Source organism: Frankliniella occidentalis, unplaced genomic scaffold (assembly GCF_000697945.3).
Source record: "Frankliniella occidentalis isolate FOCC.00 unplaced genomic scaffold, Focc_3.1 Scaffold20, whole genome shotgun sequence".
NCBI classification, from domain to species: domain Eukaryota; kingdom Metazoa; phylum Arthropoda; class Insecta; order Thysanoptera; family Thripidae; genus Frankliniella; species Frankliniella occidentalis.
The window spans coordinates 1,463,088-1,463,353 of record NW_026267150.1 but is presented as its reverse complement, the minus strand read 5'-3'; positions in this window follow the sequence as shown (position 1 = coordinate 1,463,353).

The window sequence follows — 266 nt, the reverse complement described above, 5'->3', positions numbered from 1 at the left end:
AACAAGCAAATAGGCAATATAGTTTGTCAAAACACATGTTTGCAAGTTGAACCTCGAGGCGTGAGCATGAAGAATTCCAATCCAAATACTAGAAACAAGTCCATCCTCTGAATCTCGAAAATGAAGAGCCCGATGCACATCATTCCGATGTTCCCCTCCGTACCTGCTGGGCTGGGGTGCAGCGCCCCCCGCGCGCCTCCATTGAGCCGGGCGGAGCGATCCGGAGGCATTCAGCCTCACCTGGTCCACGCCCCCCTCGACCCCCC